Source organism: Ursus americanus, chromosome 5 (assembly GCF_024610735.1).
Source record: "Ursus americanus isolate L20-20 chromosome 5, mUrsAme1.1.p, whole genome shotgun sequence".
In the NCBI taxonomy this organism is placed as follows: Eukaryota; Metazoa; Chordata; class Mammalia; order Carnivora; family Ursidae; genus Ursus; species Ursus americanus.
In genome coordinates, this window is record NC_142131.1 from 86,585,284 (window position 1) to 86,606,051 (window position 20,768).

General features: G+C 42.5%; 1 pseudogene; it reads left to right on the forward strand.

Moving 5' to 3' along the window:
- Positions 1–248: 248 nt before the first annotated feature.
- On the forward strand, positions 249–1,657 carry LOC123796506 (5'-AMP-activated protein kinase subunit gamma-2 pseudogene; annotated as a pseudogene).
- The last annotated feature ends 19,111 nt before the right edge of the window (positions 1,658–20,768 follow it).

The following is a 20,768-nucleotide window of genomic DNA, read 5'->3' on the forward strand; positions in this document are numbered from 1 at the left end:
CTTCTCATAGACACCCCTGGTAAACTCCACCCCACGCCCACTTCAGCTACAGCTGTCCTGCCAGGGCACCCCCTGTGCAGAGCACCCCGGAAACATTAGCTCCTGATCCATCTCCATTCCAGCCACCCTGCCAGGGGGCCCTCTGCACAGAGAGCCCTGTGACACCAGCTTGTATCCACTTCAGCTTCAGCCAGGCGGCCTGGGTGCCCTCAGTGTGAAGATGCATGAACCCCCACGTTTATTGTACCATGACTTACAGTAGCCAAGGTGTGGAAACAACCCAGGTATCCACCAGAGAGGAATGGATAAGGGTTGTTCTTCATCCAAATCACCATATCCCTGCTTGCCTAGCCAGGGATCCCCACCTGCACGACCAAATTCCCAACTATGTCTGCACCATCCAGAGGTTCTTAGCCCAAAACCTGGTGTCTGTCCAACCCTATGTCCTTTCCAGAACCTCCATGTTCACACACTCTGCCAGCACCCCCACAAACCACCGGCACCCTCAGGTCCCTGCACTCCACCTGCACCCCAGAGAGTCCTAGACCACACCCTGTGCCCCTGTACTCCTGGCCAGAGAAGCATCCAGAAGTACCTGCAGGTCCTCGTCCTCCTCCTCCCTGGTAGCAGCAGGCTGCAGCCCCTGGACCAAGAAGCCAGCATGTGGGAGAAATTCCAGTTGGAAGAGGAAGCACAAGACTCAGAATGCGGGTTTTCATGCACTGAGTTAACACAAGGATCACCACCTCTTTCCAACTCTTCAAAGCATGTTAGAAAGCCTTCTGTGCCTTAGCAGCAGTGGTGTTCCAGAAGCTCCACTGTGGGAGAGCTACAAAACAAAGTTTGTAGGAATGCTAACAATTACAGGGTTCATAAATACACCACAGAGATGACATATGTCAACGCTGGTACAGATTTATGCATTAGAGAAACATAAGGTTGAAACAGGGAGGGAGCTTCATCCCCAAGAAACACGTAAGCCTTCAGGGAATATAGCTCCAGATGCAAACGTCTTCCATGCTGTGCACTCACTGACCACAAATAAAATCCACTCATTGCCAGTTATTGATCTATCAGTGGACTGCACTTTGTACATGTACCCACAAAAGAATCCTCACGTTCCTTCAGCATTTTAGGTCTGGTCTGCCAAAGCCTGCCTTCATGAAGCAGATGTTCTTGCATTTGGGACCCAACACAACATCCCTTCATCCACCAGGAGACTCCCTTCAGTACAGCCTAGAATCTTTGCAGAAAGATAGTTGCTGGCCTTCCCTGTGGTGCACGAGTCAGGAGAAGTTGTGGGTATTTATTCCAATTCTGATGTAATTAAGCTTGCTGCTGAGAAAACATTCAGTAACCTAGATATCACAGTGACCAGGCCCTCAGCACCGCTCACAGTGTCTTGAAGTTGTTGTGAAGTACTGTAAGCTGGAAACCCTGGACAGGTTAGTGCGGGATGACCTCTGGCCTGCTGGTCACAAGTGAAGCAGATAGCATCGTGGGTGTCATTTCCCTGTCAGATGTGTGGTAAGCCCTGATACTCATGCCTGTAGATGACAAACAGGAGACAGAAGCAGAATGGCCACTGTGCATGGAGAAGCCCTTGGAGAAAACGCGAACAAGGATTCTGGGTCAGGCTTTGCCTCCTGAACACTGACCGTGATAGAAGATGGTGAAATGGCTACGAATGTGTGTCATGGTTTAGTGATGGGTATTTTTTCCAGTGATGTTGAAACCAAGCATAGGAGCAGATTTTATGTGTTTGAAGATGCAGGTTTGCATTAAAAGACTGTTTTCAGACTTTAGAAAAATTTCAGATGCTATATATTATCAAAGTGCACTGTGTCCTGAACTTTTTATTATTTTTCATCTTGAAGAATCACTGGTTTATAACAGGTAATAGAACATAAGGGGAGAGCATGGCCTGTTCATATCTCGTGTTTTATATCACGGGTTATGTCATCATTGTGACCCGTGGCAGGTGGAGACTCGCCAGGCTGGGGAGTGAAAGTCTTTGAACTTTTCTCCAACCAGTTCCTTTTACTTAGATTTGTGGAACTGCTGTAATTTGAATATAAATAATTTGTAAAACTTAACTTTTTTATGATAAGTGTCTGTTCTGATCTATAATGTAAAGAAATCTGCTTTATAACAGATTTATTTATTTTTACTTGCTGCAATATTCTACACAGCTTGGCAGGTAAACTTCACCGTACCCAGTAATAAACCATCGGTTGTTATTGTAAATGGCAACTTCCTCATTTAACTTTGGATCTGGGAAGGATAAAACTTCTAATGTAGCCACTGTTAGAGCATAAAAGCTCAGGTTTCCAAAAGCATGTGTGGAGACCTGCTCTGCTAGACTGGAAACAGGCAACCATTATGAGGAAAGAAATTGCTGTGAAAATGTCAACTTTCTTCGCATGAATGGAAATGTAAAATCATGGGATGCCTGGGTGAGGCTCAGTCCATTAAGTGTCCACCTTTGGTTCAGATCATGATCCCAGGTCCTGAGATCGAGTCCCACATTGGGCTCCCTACTGCTCCCCCTGCTTGTGCTGTATTTCTCTCTCTGACAAATAAATAAGAAAATCTTTAAAAAAAGGAAATGTAAAATCATACTGTCTGTATGACTGCTGCTGGACTGTTGTTGTAAAGTGTTATTATGGCATATGCAGTCCTGTCATGTAGTTGAAGAGAAACAATGATTCTTAATGTAAGTCCTCTGGAAATGCCCATACTGTGGATATATATGACTATACTGTGATTTTTTTGTTTTTGTTTTTGGCAGATTGAAAAATTAAAATAAATCTTACTATCTATAGGGCACCTGGGTGGCTCAGTCATTTAAGTGTCTGCCTTTGGCTCAGGTCATGACCTCAGGGTCCTGGGATCAAGAACGGTGTCAGGCTCCCTGCTCAGTGGGGAACCTAAAACATTCTCCCTCACCCTCCGCCCCTCCCCCCTCATGATCTCTCTCTCACACACACGCACAAATAATTAAATAATTTTAAAATAATCTTACTACCTATTAAAAAAGAGATGAATGGATAAAGAACAGGTGGTATATATACAAAATGGAAAATTACTCAGCCATAAAAAAGGATGAGATCTTGTAATTTGTCACAACATGGATAGACCCAGATGGCATAAACCTAGGTGAATTATGTCACAGAGAAAGAAAGTGTATGAATTCAGTGACTAACATAATATAATAAAAATATTATTATAAAAAAATCCAGTCTTATGTGGAATCTGAATAGAAAAGCAAATGAATAAACAACCAAACAAAAAGCGGAATCAGACCTATAAATACAGGGAACAAAGTGATGTTTGTCAGAGGAGAGGCGAGGGGGGCATGGGAGAAAAGGGTGAAGGGGAGTGGGAGACACAGGCTTCCCGTTATGAGATGAATAATCACATGGATGAAAGGCACAATGAAGTGAATATTGTCAATGGTATTGTAATAGTGTCTCTGGTGACCCGTGGGAGCTACACTTGTGGTGAGTATAGGATAAGGTAAAAACTTCTCCAATCACTGTAATGTCCACCTGAAGCTACCATGATATTGTGCGTCAACTATGCTTCAATTAAAAAAAAAATATGAGTCAGAAAGTACATATAAAACAGAATTGGGTTTGTCTGACAGTGATAGAAACCCAAATGCAATCCAGCTGGAAATACCCTCACTCAGCCTGTCTAGGGGCCACAGGTAACTCTGGACTCTTGGGACACTGCACTCTTCACTTCTGTGATCATTCTACTTTCAGTTGCCTTCTTTGCTGATTTCTCTTTCAGCTTCCTTTTCCAGCTTTTTTGTGTGTGCCCCTATGGTTGGTGTTCAGTCCTAGGCCAAATGGTCTTCTTCTCCTCACAGTCCTCATGGGGAAACCCATCTATCCTCCAGTTTCAGAGAGCACCTCTCTGCTCATTGCTCTTCTCTCCCCTGAGCTCAGACCCTGTGTATCTGCTCCGTGATGAGACAGCTCTGAGCTCACTCTTTCAACAAGTCATTACTGGGAGCTTCCTGTGTGCTGGGGAACAAATAATGATGGTTCCCGAACATATTCCTTTTTAAATTAGTTTTAGGGCTAGAATTTAGTTTTGTATTAGTTGCATAGAACACCTAGTGCTTATTCCATCATGTGCCTCCTTAATGCCCAATCACCCAGTTACCTCATCTCTGCACCAAGCCCCCTCCAGCATCCCTCAGTTTGGTCCCTACAGTTCAGTGTCTCTTATAGTTTGCCTTCCTTTCTGTTTTCATCCTATTTTATTTTCCTCCCCTCCCCCTATATTCGTGTGTTTTGTTTCTTAAATTCCACATATGAGTAAAATCATATGGTATTTGTCTTTCTCTGACTGACCAATTTCAGTTAATGTAATACCCCCTAATTCCATCCACATTGTTACAAATGGCAAGTGTTAATTCCTTTTGGTGGCTGAGTAATATTCCATTGTATGTTTATACCACATCTTCTTTCCCCAGACTTCCAACATTTCTGATTTTGCACCCTGCTGCTTATAATACTTTGTGTAGCCTCCTCAAGCAGACTACCTCTCCCCCGCTGTATCCTCAGCTGTATCACATCAAATTCAAGTCTCTCCACCTCTCATCTTCCAAATGGTCATTGCTTTTCTACTTGTAGACTTGCAGCTTTTGTTTTCTCAGACCTCTGATTGATTTCCTGGGTGTTCAGAATGATCTGATAACTATGTAGTTGTATTCAAGGGAGGGGAGAAACATAACTCCTTCCCCCAGAACTTTCTGATTGGATCTGGACATAAAGACTGTGAACCTGGTGACAGGCTGGATTCTGTTGTCCACCTTCTATGAGGCTGAATGTTGTTTTGGCAACAGGTGACACAGCTTCATCCTTCCCAGGGACAGGTTTATTGTGGGAAGCTGTACCAAACACAATATCTACCATTATCTAGACATATTTTTGAGTGTTTATAGATAAGTTGAGAGTGGCATTTGCTCTAGTGCCATGTTGTCCAACTTACCCCACAAGTGTGACCTTTCATGGGGGGTCTAATGGCCCATGTCTTCATTAACATCCAGGACAGTGTTTTAGTGAATGGTGACTCTGAGTGACACATTTAGCTTTGTACTGGTTGAGTCTTTCAGCTTCTCCACGAATGTACGTATAAATACAACTCAAATATTAATTTTTCATCCTGATGGAAAGTTAACTTGTTTACTTTGAAACATGGTTTCCAGGCAATGAAGTCAGGAGGGTCATTGAGAAAGCCATCAGTCATTGGCCAGCTGAGCTGCCTGGTCACCCAAATGGGGTCAACCTAACAGTGCCCTGGTGATAGGCCAGGGCATGGCGGTGACATCATAAGAAGGCATTGTGATGTCCCAGGGCTGTTATAAAAGCACAGCAACAGCCCAGGCTGCACTGAGATAGAGATGGTGCTTCAGCCACAGCTCTTCCTGCTACTATTCCTCACGTTCTCTGCCCTGTTCTCTGCCCCTGCCCATGGCAAGCCCCCTGCCCACTCCTCCTGCCCTGGGCCTCTGGCCAACACTCTGTACTGCACTGTCATGTTTGTGCCTACTTTTGGGCTTCTCTGTGGTCCTGAGAGTCCACAAACCCACACCTGGTGACTGCTGGACATGTTTCCCCACTATGAAGATGGCCTGGCTGCTCAGGCACACATTTCCATTTGGCAGGTGGGAGTGGGACATTAACAATCAGAGTAATGTGAATTCTTGGCCAGCTGAGCCCCACAGCTCTGGGGTCACAACTGGGCTCATTACAGGAAAACTCAGTCCATGTACTGAGGGAGCACTCGGCACACTACGACTCTAGAGCCCTCCAGCCCGGCTCAGTACAGAGGACATGAATGCCCTGAACATCCAGCAAACCCTGATGTGCACAAGGTGTACAGTGTCTCCAGACACCTGGCAGAGGGGAATTTTAGGAACCAAGTAAGTACTGGGAGAAGGAATCACCACATCATTGGATACAGTGGGAGTCCTTGCAACATAGGTCTTCACATCACAAGCCCTCTGACCCAGATCATCTGTGGACAAACTAATCCCCCAGACACCTGGCCAACTAGGGGCCAAGAGGCCACCAACCCTCAAACACAGCAAAACACAGAGCAATTCAGTTCCCAGAACAGAGAACCCAACAGGAGCCCTCAGACTTGGTGACTCCTGAACTCATTTGACACTGGCCAGATGAGTCACACAGGCACTGGGTGGATCATCAGTCCTCATACCACAGGCTGGCCAGCCAAGTACAGCACAAGGCAAGTGAGTCCAGAGAACACTGGGCTGGCCAAGTGCCAAGAAACCATGAGTCCTATATCCCAGGTCAGCAATGGGAAAATGACTCACCTGGACAGCAGGATCACCATGTGCCCTTGGACCTGGAGACCAACAACTCAGCTCTGTGCTACTCCAAGGAGTCAACTTGACAGCAGGCTTTCCATGAGCTTTGGACCTGAAGACCCTAAACACAGCTCTCTGCTAGGCCAAGCAGGCACCTGCACAGATGGCTCACCATGAGCCCTTGGTCCTCAAGACCAATAACTCAACTCTGTGCTAGGCAGGCCAGGCACCTGGACAGCAGGCTCACCATGTGCCGTTCAACCTGGAGACCAACAATACAGCTCTGCACTAGGCCAAGCAGGCACCTGGACAGTGGGTTCACCACATGCCCTTAGACACGGAACCAGAACACAGGACACTCAAACACCAGGCTTGCAACTTTGTCTCATGCTATAAGAACTCCAAGCCTGCACATCTTTGGACCCATGAGTCCACTTGACCCATGGCTCTCTGGGAGACTTCAAAGCAGAAGCCCTGCAACCCAGCTAAGCAGAGGGCTAAAGAGCCAATGGAACACCAGCCTGACCCAAAACCTGCTGATTGGGTGCCTTTCAACTCTGCATGGAAGTCAGCATTCCAGTCCCCTTCTCCCTGGGATTGACTTCAGACTGATGAACTTATGCCCTGCTACCTGTGCAGTATTCATCTTTGGGGGGTTCTCCTCCTCAGAAGAAATCAACGCTATGCCTTAGAAATTGGAACAGACCAGTGGTTTGAAGACCGCATTAAAACTCAGAGCAGAAAATGAGGAAGGGTGTGGGAAGGAATTTTACAGGAGACCCAGACCCTGAGCACAGAGGAATCATTGGCTGAGATTCTCCAGTTGAGCGAGAGGTCCTCCATCCTGTAGGGAGAGTTGGAAGCCTTAAAATAAGAGGCCAAGGAATGAAGTGAGAGGCAGTCTCAGGTCCATGACGTGGAGAGGTTCTTCATTTGAATGAAGGTCTTCCTGGAAGTTTCTGCCTCCCACGCAGTGTCCAAGGGCTGACATCTGTGCACCTACCCACGATGGCATAGAAGGGGAGTTGGGAAAAATGTGGTCATTTCCGGGAGTATGGGTGTGGTATGAATTTGAATGTCAGGTTAATTAAACAATTTAAATGATCATTTCTGAATGAAGAATTTATGAGAAACAACTCCTGGGTGATTGTAATGTGCAGCCTGGCTTTCAGTCACTACTGCTGCTAATGAGTCATCACATTCTCCTAATGCTGGGCAGGGGTCTCCATAGCTCTGAGAAAGTATTGGTGAAGCATGCAGAGCTGACAGTGAGAACACCCTGCTCACCTCATCAACACTGTCAGATATACTGATCTCTACAACCCGAGCACAGCTGATGAGGTCAGTACCATTCTGATTGGAAGGAATAGAGAAGCAGTATGTCTGTACACAGGTATTTCTGCATGAAGCATTTCTGGCTGAGACCTCCCACCAGATTGTTGCTAAACCTGAGGTTGGACCCCGATGTTATGGCTTCAAACTGTGGCCACAACAGCAAGTGTTTCTCCATGACAGGTTCCTGTGTAATGCAGTCCTTTGAAGAGCAAATATGACAAGACCAGGAAACCAGGGAGGAGGGACTCCAGAGGCATGGGATCATTCTCTGTCTCTGAGTGAAGAGGTGTGGGGACAGGAGGGTAGGCAAAGTGGAGTGAGGGGCAGGATGGTGGGTTCCGTTCTAACCAAAGAGGCACTGCAGGAATTGGGGGAGACATGGATTCACATTGCGTACTTTAAGTGCCTGTGTGTTTGCACAGAGAAAGGCGCAGTGTGAGAGGTGGGGACAAGTGCACCTTGGAGACTGTGTGGTCTGCTTGGGTATGAAGGAAAGGGTCCAATTCCAAAAGGCGGAGCCGAGATTCTGTGATAAATTGGACACTGGGGTTCAGAAGGGAGTTGGAAAGTGAGGTTCCAGGTTCATCCCCTCCTGGGAAATGGGCCCTCTTAGCCCCAGTGATGTGGACTGGAAGCTCAAGTGAGGTGCAGAGCCCAGTGAGCTGGGGCCCACCTGTGGCTCCAGCTGAGCTGGAAGAGGAAGAGCCTAGAGCTGTGGCTCCTGGGCTGAGCTCAGTTAAGGAAGTATGCTCATAGCACCTGAGCATACACAAATGGGAGCCATGAGGAAGCTTCCTCTGGGGGTGGGAAGTGAACTACAGGGGGCTTGGGAAGTGGGAGGCTCGCATCCCTAAGGTGGCTGGTGTCTGAGCTGATTTGAAGGTGCTATTTTCAGGAGTCAGACTGGAGGCTGGTCTAGTCCAAGTCACTTAGATATAAGGGGATGTTGGTCGCTTATGTGATCCCAACACTTGGAATCTGTGCTTAGCTGCTCTGACTCTGCTTACCATACCCTGGGTTCCACAAACACCAGGGTCCTGGATGGGCTGGCAAACAGAGCTGGTCACCCCTAGAGTCTCCACTCCTTCATCTATAAAATTGGGGCAACTTTGGTGGGGTGGTTTTTGTGTGAGCAGGAAGCAGGAGATGGCAAGTTTGGGGAGGGGTCTACAAGGGCAGGGGACAGATGCAGTCTGGAGGAGGCCGGATGAAAAGAGGGTAGACTGTGAGCCAGGTCCTTGTCCTGGCCTTTCCTCTCCAAAGGAAAACATCAGCTTTGGGAGACAGCAGTGTGGGAGCTGTCTCTGTCCCATATCTGGACTTTCATGCACATTAGGGCTACAGGGCATCACAGCCCAACACCTGCCAAGTCACAGACCAGCACCAGATCCCTCCTGCCTCCTTCACTGCTGCTTGATACCCACACCAGGGCCTTAAGGGAAGCTTGGAGCTCCAGTGACCAGGGTGGGACTGCTAGTCTTAGGGAATATTTCTAGGTGTGCTGACAGAATACTGCTACAGATAGGTCTGGAGGTAGAGAGGTAGATTTATAGATTCACATGTAGCTGCAGCTAGTTCAGAAAGGTCCCTTCAGAGGGACACCGTTTACCCATTTTGGTTGTTTCCAATCTTTCAGCTATTATGAATAAACCCAGAGTGAACATTTATGCACAGTGTTTCATGGGATATTAAGTTTTCATTCTTTGTGATAAAGGTCCAGGAGAGTGCTTGCTAGGTTGTAGGATTTAGGTTTGCTTTTACAGAACCTATCAATCTGACTTACTGGAGTGGCTGTTCCATTTACCTTCCTAGCAGCAGTGTAGGAGAACTGGCTCTTTCCAACATTTGATGTTTTTACTGTGTGTTATATTAACCAGCTGTCCTAACAGGTGGGTAGTAGTGGTAACTCAGTCAGGTTTTCATTTGCATTTCCCTCATGGCTAGTGACGTTGAACATTTTTTTCCTTGTGCTTATCTGCCATCTGTATATTCTCTTTGATGTAATGTCTGTTCATGTCTTTTTGCCCATTTTCTATTTGGATAGTTTAGTTTTTATTCTGTGGAGGCTTGGGAGTTCTTTGCATATTCTAGATAGAAGTTCGTTGTCAGATACGTGGATTGCAAATAGGTTCACCTAGTCTACAGCTTGTCTTTTCATGTTTCATGAACAAAAGTTCTTAGTAGAGCAAAAGTTTTCAATTTTGGTAAAGTCCTGTTTATGAAGTGTTTTCCTTAATGCAGTGTGCTTTTTTTCCCCATTGAGAATGATATACACCCTTTCACATGTGACTTTTAGGATATTGAGGTATGTTTCCTCTATCCCTACATGGTGGAGGAATCTTTTCAAGAATGGATGCTGTATTTTGTCATACTTTTTCCCTGCATCTATTGAGAGCGTCATATGGTTCTTGTTCTTATATTAATGTAGTGTATCACATTGATGGATTTATGGTTGTTGAACCATTCCTGCAGTCCAGGAATTGATCCTTCTTGGTCGTGGTAAATAATCCTCTTAATGTACTGTTGGATCCTATTGGCTAGTATCTTGGTGAGAATTTTTGCATCCATATTCCTCAGGGATATTGGACTATAATTCTCCTTTTTGGTGGGGTTTTTGGTCTGGGGATGAAGGTAAGGTTGGCCTCATTAAATGAGTCTGGACTATTTCCATCCATTTCTATTTTTTGGAAAACATGCAGAAAACTAAGTATGATTTCTTCTTTAAATCTTTGGTAGAATTCCCCTGGGAAGCCATCTGGACCTGGACTCTTGTTCATTGAGCAATTTATGATTATTGATTCAATTACATCAATGGTTATTGTCTGTTCAGGTTTTCTAGTTCTTCCTATTTCAGTTATGGTAATTTCTATTTTTCCAGGAATTTGCCCATTTCTTCCAGATTTCCCAGTTTGTTGCATATAATGGCTCATAATATTCTCTTAAAATTGTTTGTATTTCTGTGCTGTTGGTTGTGATCTCTCCTCTTTCATTCATGATTTTGGGTCCTTTCTCTTTTTTTTCCTGATAAGTCTGGCTAGTCGTTTCTTGATCTTATTAATTCTTTCAAAGAATCAGTTGTTGTTTTCACTGTTCTGTCCTAGTGTTTTGTTTTGTTTTCTAGTTCGTCGATTTCTTCTCTAATCTTTTTAATTTATCTTCTCCTGATGGATTTTGACTTTCTTTGCTGTTCTTTTTTGAGCTCCATTAGGTTGCATTGTGTATTTCAGACTCTTCTTGTTTCTTGAGGAAAGCCTGTACTGCTTTATACTTTCCTCTTAGGACTGCTTTTGCTGCAGCCCAAAGCTTTTGGATTGTTGTGTTTTCCTTTTCGTTTGCTTCCAAGTATTTTTAATATTCTTCTTTAATTTCCTGGTTGACCTATTCATTTTTAGTAGGATGTTCTTTGAAACCTCCACATATTTGTTGTCCTTCCAAATGTTCCCTTGTGGCTGACTTCAAGTTTTTAAGCATCGTGGTCTGAAAAGATACGTGATATTTGTACTGGTTGAGACCTGATTTGTGACCCAGTATGTGATCTATTCAGGAAAATTATTGCTGTGCACTTGAGAAGAATGTGTTCTTTGTTGCTTTAGGATGAAATGCTCTGAAAATATCTGTTGAGTCCATTGGGTCCAGGGTGTCATTCAAAGTCCTCATTTCCTTTGTGATCTGGTTAGATGATATGTCCCTTCCTGTGAGTGGGGTGTTAAGGTCCCCTACTATAATTGTTATTATCAAAGTGTATCTATAATTTTGTTATTAATCAATTTGTAGATTTGGCTTCTCTCAAGTTAGGGGCATCAATATTTGAAATTGTTAGATCTTCTGTTGCATAGACCACTTTCTTATGATATAGTGTCTTTCTTTACCTCTTACTACACGCTTTAGTTTACAATCTGGTATGTCCGATAAAAGGATGGCTATTCCAGCTTTCTGTTGGTGTCCACTACGATGATAAATTGTTCTCCACCCATCACACCTTATGTGTTTTGATTGGAACATTTTGTCCATTTATGTTTAGAGTAATTATTGAAAGATATGAAGTTAGTGCCATTGTATTACTGGTAAAATCACTGTTTCTGTATATCTCTCTGTTCCATTTTCACCTCTCTCTCCACTCAGGGGATCCTCTTTAATATTTGCTGCAGGGCTGGTTTAGTGTTCACAAATGATTTTTTTCTTTTTCCTCAAAGCTCTATCTCTCCTTCTATTCTGAATGGCAGCCTTACTGGATACACTATTCATGGCTGCATATTTTTTCTAATTTAGCACTTTGAATATAACATGCCAGTCCTTTCTGACCTGGAAGGTCTCTATGGATAGGTCTTTTGCCAGCATCATGTGTTCACTCTTGGAGGTGACGGACCTCTTGTCCTGAGATGCTTTCAGGATTTTCTCTTTATCTTTGAAATTTGTGAGTCTCAGTATGGTATGTCTAGGCTTTCACCTACTTTTATTGATTTTGGGGCAGGTTCTCTGTGCCTCCTGGACTTGAATGCCCATCTCCTTCTCCACATTAAGGAAGTTCTCAGCTAGCTTCTACCCCTTCCTACAGGTCCTCATCAGAAGTGACCCATATAATGCAGATATAATTTCACTTTATGGAATCAAAGAGTTCTTGAAGTCTCCCACCATGATCTAACAGTTTTCTTTCTCTCTGTTTTTTTCAGCTTTCTTACTTTCCATTGCTTTATTTTCCATATCACTGATTTGTTCTTCTGCCTCATTCATTAACTTTGTATAGCCTCCATCTACGACTGCATCTCAGTTATAGCATTTTTAATGGTGGCTTGAGTAGATTTTAGTTCTTTTATGTCTACAGTAAGGGATTCTCTAGTGCCTTCTATGCTATTTTCAAGCCAAGCTAGTATCGTTATAAACATTGCATTCAATTCTAGTTCAGACATCTTATTTATATCCACATTGACTAAATCCCTGGCAGTAATACTACCTCCTGTTCTTTCTTTTGGGATGAATTTCTACATCTCCTCATTTTGTCCAGAAAAGAATACAAGAAAGAAAGACAAAAAACAGCAATAACAACAGTATGAAAAACAACAACAACAACATCAACAACCACAGAAAAAGCAAACAACAAAACAAAAAACTAGATACTGGGTGTGTTTTGGTGCTCATGTTAAAAGAAACTAGATGTCAAAATAAGAAGAAAGAAATATTTTATATATTCATATAATGTATTATGATAAAATATTATATATTATTATAAAATATTTACATTATATTTATATATTATTATATTTGTATTATTTAATATATAATACTATATTTTATTATATTATGTGAAATATATTTATAATAAATATATTATATTTTTTATATTCATATATATTAATAAAAAATAATTGAAAATAAGAAAATAAGTGGAAAAATAATAAATAAGTAAAGAATAAAAATACAAATAATGCTACATACTGTTCTCCACAACAGCTGAAAATTTGTAGACCTCTATGATCAGGAAACTTGGTATGATCACAAGTTTTTTGTGCTGGACATTTGAGGGGGGTGACCCTGAACTGATTTTCAGGTGAGCCTGACCTAGGGGAAAGTTCCTCAATGGCACAGGGAGGCAGGGTTTGGTGTAAGCTTTCCAGGCTTCAGTAGGTGTCACCGTTTTACTCCCTGAAAGATTTCAGAGCTGATTTGTGGGAAGAATATGGCAGTGCAACCCTCTCTAGCCCTGGAAATGAAAATTCATGCCCCCACGCTTCATTGAGCCCTAACTGAAAAGTACTCAATCAGTATTCCCCCTTAAGCAGATTCCCTTCCCTCCACCATATCCTCAGCTGTATCACACTGGATTCAATGCCCCACTTCCTACCTTCCAAACAATGGTTGAGTTTCTCCTTTGAGACTTGTAGCATTTGTTTTCTCAGAGCTCTGACTGATTTCTCAGGTGTTCAAAATGATTTGATAACCTCCTAGTTGGATTCAAGTGATGAGACAAACTCAGGGAACCCTATTCTTCCACCATCTTAACTCTGCACATACATTTGAACCACTGGATTTCTGATTTCTATTAGAGGGAAAGATGTTAGGCCTAGCAACAAAGAACTCAATATCCTCAAGGCAGAGATCCATTATAGAGACCCTGCAGACTTGCACAGGTGCCCCACAAGCCCAAGGGGCTCCGCCTTCTTGAACTCAGTCCATGCCACCTGCTCCAGTACGCTACCAGTCCCCACAGACACTGAGGTGCCTGACCCGGGAAGCCTTCCAGGAGCAACCCTCAACCACACCTTAGGGTTTGCTCAGCATCCCTAACACAACCAGGCACTACTCTCTGCTTGTGGGTGGAGTACAAGGTTCAGGAAAGGACAGGCCTAGATTTTCACCTCAAACTGGCTTCTAACTTACTTTTCTTATTGGTTTCAAATCTAATTTGTTTCTAGATGTAATCTGGCTAGATGTAAATGCAGCCACATGAAACCTCTGAGTATTTTAATTATACTTAAACCAAACTTTGAAAACAAAAGGGAAGCAGTGCCACTGACTTGTGGTGTAATGGGCTCCCTTTGTGACAGGTGTTTCCCTGCATTGACATGTCAGCCATAGGCTTTCTTTCCTGTGCATTTGCTCAAATAGTGTTAATTTACAGTGTTATATTACTTTCAGGGGTACACTACAGTGATTCCACAATTCTGTACCTTACTCGGTGCTCCTCATGATAAGTGTGCTCTTCATCCCTTTGTCTCTTTCTCCCATCCCCCACCCACCTGCCCCCTGGGAACCACCTGTTTGTTCTCTAGTTAAGTCTGTTTCTTGGTTTCTCTCTCTTTTTTCCTTTGTTTGCTTGTTTTTTCTTAATATACCGTATATGAGTGAAATCATAGGATATTTGTCTTTCTCCTACTTATTTGGATTAGGATTATACCCTCTAGCTCCATCCATGACATTGCAAATGGCAAGATTTCATTCTTTTTGTTGGCTGAGTAATATGCCATATCCCACCACTTTCATATTCATTCAACACTCGATGGATACAATAGGTGCTTCCATGATTTGGCTATTGTGGTTGATGCTGCTGGAAACATAGGGGTGCATGTAACCATTTGTTTCTATATTTTGGGGTAAATACCCAGTAGTATGATTACGGGGTTCTATGGTAGTTCTATTATTAACGTTTTGATGATCCTCCATATCATTTTCCAGAGTGGCTACACTTGTTTACAATCCCAGCAGGATTGTAATAGGATTCCCCTTCTCTGTATCCGTGCCAACATCTGTTGTTTCCTGTGTTTATTTTTGCCTTTCTGAGAATTGTGAGATGGTAACTCATTGTGGTTTTGATATGCATTGTCCTGATGATGATGATGGAGAGCATCCTTTCATGTGTCTGTTGGACACCTGGATGGCTTCTTTGGAAAATGTTTGTTCATGTCTTTTGCCCAACTTTTGATGGAATTGATTATTTGGTTTATGGGTGTTGAGTTGTATAAGCTCCTTAAATATTCTGGATATTAACAAAATAATTTAAAGATGGAGAGTGAATTAAGTAATTCTCAAAATGATTTGGAGCTATTTCTTTTTTCTTTTTTATTTTTTTGTTGACTGACAGTGGTCACATAAAAAACATGGAAATAACACAACCCTAAAGACATTGGTCATCCCACAAAGGGTTGATTAAAACCTGGCATTTCTTCTCTCTGTAACACCAAATGCCTGCAGGGAGTGCTATATAATCCTGCTGACAATGACTAGAACTGCCTGAGGGTAAGTCAGCACTGACCTGTGTGACCCTCCACTGTTGGCATCTGCATTTCATCCATGGAGCAGAACAATAACTCCCCTCAGTTATGGGTTTGACTAAGATATTCTCACTCCACCTAACCGTTAGAAGTATGCCCATTCCGTTGTCAGCATAGGCACTCATATTATCATGCCTCTCTTGTCGCACCTTACGGCCCACTCAGCAGCATACACTGTACCCTCCAAGACACATTCTGGGAATTTTCCTAGACTAAAAGAACAGAGCACACAGTGTCAAAGCCTTTATGCAACAGGTATTTGAAACTGCTGTGACAGGAAAAGATACATGAATAACCCAGCGATATTTTTTTTAATATTTAATTTATTTATTTGACAGAGATAGAGACAGCCAGCGAGAGAGGGAACACAAGCAGGGGGAGTGGGAGAGGAAGAAGCAGGCTCATAGCAGAAGAGCCTGATGTGGGGCTCGATCCCAGATCGCCAGGATTACGCGCTGAGCCGAAGGCAGACGCTTAACCGCTGTGCCACCCAGGCGCCCCCCCCAGCGATATTTCTAAAGTGATACAGGTCTGCCTCCAATTTGAATCTGTGTCCCTGATTGAGAAGATCTTGTGGGCAGAGCCAGCATGCCAGCATCTGGATCCTCATCCTATCCCTTATATCCCACAGCTTAGCACATACTCAGCCAAAGTAGATGGCATTAAATAAACACTTATGCTTTGAGTGAGCATACTCTTTCTTTGCTGACTTCATAATTCCCAGCTATGCAAACATACCAAGGATTGATTATCAGTCTAGAATAAATTTTGCCAGAGAGCCCAGTCTCCTTCTGCTTCCTTCATCAGACTCACTGTCACTCCAGCAGTGGATTTTAGGTCTCCTTTTTCACAGTAAGAACCCAGGACTTTACAGCTGCAAATCCTCCTTCACAATCAGAGTGATCTTCCTGCCTGGGTTTTCATCACCCCATGCCTCTGCTCACCAGTTGCCTGCTCCCACAGGGACTCAGCCCTGCCAGTATCTGCTGAAGTCGCTCTTAACCACTTGTCAAGGACCATGCCAGGCACCAGAGGGTTATTGTCACTGAAGGTAAAAAGCTATGATCACAGGGCAAAACCATTTTGAATGAAAAGAGAACCAATACCTTCTTCTGCACTTAACAGACATGAGTGACTTTGAGACAGAAGCTAAGTGGTGAAAAATGCATAAACTGGTTTTATGAGGACAGTAGTTAATCATGACTATGGTTAATCATATTTTACTGTACATATATGGATATTGCTACAACAAAACATCTTAAAAGTTCTTTTCACAAGAATACATGTAACTGGGGAGAGATGTTAACCAGAATTGTGGTGATTATTTCACAAAATATACATATATCACCCTTTTGTACACCAAAAAGTAATAGAATGTTACAGGTCAATTATATCTCCGTTTTTAAAAATAAATGAACAGACAGGAATTGGCAAAATGTAAAGTCTTTGACACCCAAAATAATTGCTTTTACACATGCACTTGTAGGTGAACCAGAAAGAGTGGAAGTCAAAGGAAAGAACTTTGATTGGGAAAATGAGGGAAGACTTCACAGAGGAAGAATTCTACTGAATTAAGAGCAAAAGTTCTCCAGTTTGAGAGGTTAGGTCCTGGTGGGAAAGCATGTACAGCTGCGTGTCTCAATGTGGACACTGCAAATAATCTTCCTTCACTTTAAATGAATCATAATCATTCCCCAAGAGGCATGAAAGCCTCTTCTCCCTCCTAACCTCCTCAATCTCTTCTTCTTTCTCCCAATCAATCTCTGCAATATCCAGTCCTCAAGACTCAGCCCAAGACCCAACTCTCTGTGTGTCCTCTTCTGGTCACTCCACACACCCCGACCACTGTCTTCTTCACACGGCTGGCCTTTTAATGTAGATTGTTGTAGTCTCCAATCCCATTTATTAGTTCCTTGACATATCATTTTGTTCAGTTTCCTTTGTGGGTTTTATCTCCCTAATGCACTGAAACCTCATGTATTTAGTGGTTTGTCTAGGAAGGTATGAACATACACATGAGATCATTTATTATACAAATGACAAATTTTAACAAAAGTGAAGATGAATTACAAGTGTAATCTAAACTACAAATCACACAGGTATTGAATGAAATACTTAGGTGGTAGGGCTCAACTCAGATTCTTCCCATGAACTTGAAAATACACTTATTTCTCCTGAAAATGGAAATTAAGTCAGTTCCTCAACTTTCTCTCATTGTGTCTTCACCAGATCATCTTCCCACCACCACCCTTTCTTAGAGAACAGATTGAGAGCTCACTGCCAAAGGAGAGCAATATTGTCCAGCAACGTGCTAACAACTCCACAGTCGACGGAGGCTTGCATTACAAGCTCCCCAATGTACCTCAAATCTGAGAGAAAACTCAATGGTAGGGTATTTTTACATGTTTTCATTTAAAATCTGTTTAATTAACATATGCTGTAATATTAATTTGAGGGGTAGAATTTAGTGATTCATCAGTTTTTTATTACACCTAGTCCCTATTACATCACATGCCCTCCTCAATGCCCATCACCCAATTACCCCGTCCCCCTCACCCACCTCCCATCTAGCAATCTTCAGTTTGTTTCCCACAGTTAAAAGTCTCTTATGGTTTGCCTCCCTCCCTGTATCCCTCTTCTTTTCTTTTCCTTCCTTTCCCCATGTTCATCTGTTTTATTTCTTCAATTCCACGTGTGAGTGAAATCATATGGTATTTGTCTTTCTCTGAGACTTATTTCACTTAACATAATACCATCTAGTTCCATCCAAGTGGTTGCAAATGCCAAGATGCCATTCTTTTTGATGGCTGAGTAATATTCCATTGTACATATGCAAATGGCCAACTGACAGATGAAAAAATGCTCAACAACACTCAGTATCAGGGAAATAAAATTGAAAACCATAATGAGATACCACCTCGCACCAGTCAGAATGGTTAAGATTTACATCTCAGGAAACAACAGATATTGGCAAGGATGTGGAGAAAGGGGAACCCTCTTACACTATTGAGAAGAATGCAAGCTGGTACAACCACTCAGGAAAATTGTACGGAGGTTCCTTAAGAAGTTAAAAAGAGAGCTACACTAGGACTCAGCAATTACACTACTATGTGTTTACCCCAAAGGTACAAATTCAGTGATCCAAAGGGACACCTGCACCCCAATATTTATAGAGGCAATGTCCACAATGGCCAAGCTATTGAAGGAGCTGAGGTGTCCTTCAACAGATGAATGGATAAATAATTGCTATATTAGCAATTAGAAGGGATGAATACCATTTGCACCAACATGGATGGAACTGGAGGGTATTATGTTGAGCGAAAGAGGTCCATCAGAGAAAGACTATTATCATATGGTTTCACTCATATGTGGAATATAAAGAACAGTGCGGTAAACCTTAAGAGAAGGGAGGGAAAACTGAATGGGAAGTTAAAAGCGAAGGAAGAAAACCATGAGAGACAGTTAACAGTAGGATACAAACTGAGGGTTGCTAGAAGTGAGGTGGTTGTGGAGATGGGGTAACTGGGTGATGGGCTTTAAAGAGAGCACATGATGTGATGAGCACTGGGTGTTATTCACAATTGATAAATTACTGAACATTACATCTGAAAATAATGTCATAGTATATATTGGCTAATTAAATATAAGTAATAAGAGAAAGGAAAGTAGGGGAGATTGGTACATTTATCATGCAGATTGATGTCAAAGAAAGCATGAGTAGCAATACATATATCAGAAAAAATATACTATAAAAAAGCTTCTGCACAGCTAAGGAAACAGACAATAAAACTGAGAGGCAGCCCACGGAATGGGAGAATATATTTGCAAATGACACTACAGATAAAAGACTGGTATCCAAGATCTACAAAGAACTTCTCAAACTCAATACATGAGAAACAAATAAACAAATCAAAAAATGGGCAGAAGATATGAACAGACACTTTTCCAATGAAGACATACAAATGGCTAACAGACACATGAAAAAATGTTCAACATCATTAGCCATCAGGGAAATTCAAATCAAAACCACACTGAGATACCACCTTACACCAGTTAGAATGGCAAAAATAGACAAGGCAAGAAACAACAATTGTTGGAGAGGATGTGGAGAAAGGGGATCCCTCCTACATTGCTGGTGGGAATGCAGTTTGGTGCAGCCACTCTGGACAACAGTGTGGAGGTCCCTTAAAAAGTTAAAAATTGAGCTACCCTATGACCCAGCCATTGCACTACTGGATATTTACCCCAAAGATACAGATGTAGTGAAGTGAAGGGCCATATGCACCCCAATGTTCATAGCAGCATTGTCCACAATAGCTAAATCGTGGAAGGAGCTGAGATGCCCTTCAACAGATGACTGGATTAAGAAGCTGTGGTCCATATATACAATGGAATGTTACTCAGCAATCAGAAAGAACGAATTCTCAACATTTGCTGCAACATGGACAGCAGTGGAGGAGACAATGCTAAGTGAAGGAAGTCAAGCAGAGAAAGACAATTATCATATGATTTCTCTCATCTATGGAACATAAGAACTAGGAAGATCGGTAGGGGAAGAAAGGGATAAAGAAAGGGGGGGTAATCAGAAGGGGGGATGAAACATGAGAGACTATGGACTCTGAGAAACAAACTGAGGGCTTCAGAGGGGAGGGGGAGTGGGGGAATGGGATAGGCCAGTGATGGGTAGTAAGGAGGGCATGTATTGCATGGTGCACTGGGTGTTATACGCAACTAATGAATCATCGAACTTTACATCGGAAACCGGGGATGTACTGTATGATGACTAACATAATATAATAAAAAAAATTTTTTTAAAAATATACTTTAAAAATGAAAACCTAGAGAAATAGAATTTTTTAAAAAGATTTTATTTATTAATTGAGAGAGAGAAAGACAGCCAGTGAGAGAGGGAACACAAGCAGGAGTTGGAAGAGGAAGAAGCAGACTCCCAGCAGAGCAGGGAGCCTAATGCGGGGCTTGATCCCAGGACCCTGGTATCACGCCCTGAGCCAAAGGCAGCTGGATAACGACTGAGCCACCCAAACACCCCAGAAATAGAGTTTAATACAGAATATAATGAGATACAAAAAGACTGAATCTAGTATCACATGTACGTTAACTAACTGGAATTTAAATACAAACTTAAAAAAAAGACATTATATAATAACAAAGCAGGCAATCCATAAGGAGAATAGGGCAAATATAAGTATCTATACACCCAACATGGGAGCAGCCAAATATGTGAGAGTGCTAATAACCAACATAAGAAAACTAACTGACCTTACACTTGAGGGAGCTAGAAAAAGAACAACCTAAAA